The following is an 841-nucleotide window of genomic DNA, read 5'->3' as shown; positions in this document are numbered from 1 at the left end:
TGAGTAGGTCTGTTTTAACAACCACTTCTGACTATACAGAACTGTACAGAGCATGCACAGTACAAGATTTGGGAGGGAAAACGGGTCCGTCCCCTTAAATGAGTGAGGGTTAGCGGGAGAATGCCACAGCACATCTCCCCTCTTCCTTACTCATAGTTAAACTCATCTTGGTTGCACTATACAAAGGTATGCAAATTATTATAAAGTAATAATAGTTAGTATAAGTTGGAAGTAACAGATGAATATAAAATACAGAAAAATGTATTAAGGTGCAATATGAACTTTGTTGATTGTAACCGCATGTTAATTGTAGAACTGTTGATTGGAAATATTTTATTTATAGAACTGAATAATGGGCACAGGGGCCCAAAACGTCGTATAAATATAATAGGAGTAAAGAGTGTAAATGGATTCCTGAAAATAAATATAATAAAATTTTCAAAATACTGATACAATTTTATCTATATTTTATATTCATCTGTTACTTCCAACATATATTAACTTTTACTACTTAATATTATTTATCGATATTGTAATATGCTCTTTTTTAATGAATAGTTGATATTGATAGATTAATGATTTCAGTTATGTTTTTATTTTATGTATGTCGTTTTGGTATTGTTTTGGATCAAGAAGCAAGCTAACCAGTTTTCATTTTCTAAAATAAATACGCTTTTCAAAACAAGAAAGATGGCGGTACGCGTCCTTCCGAAGTATTTGTTGGGTTGTTTGTGTTTGATAATATGGATTGAAATTTGTCAACTTTTGTTGTTACTATGCAGTAATTATGGAAAAGGAATATTCAAAGAAGAAATGGAAGAAAGTGACAATTATCAATAAA

This window comes from Halyomorpha halys, unplaced genomic scaffold (assembly GCF_000696795.3).
Source record: "Halyomorpha halys isolate HHAL.00 unplaced genomic scaffold, Hhal_1.1 Scaffold141.1, whole genome shotgun sequence".
Lineage (NCBI taxonomy): Eukaryota > Metazoa > Arthropoda > Insecta > Hemiptera > Pentatomidae > Halyomorpha > Halyomorpha halys.
This window is presented reverse-complemented; position numbering follows the sequence as displayed.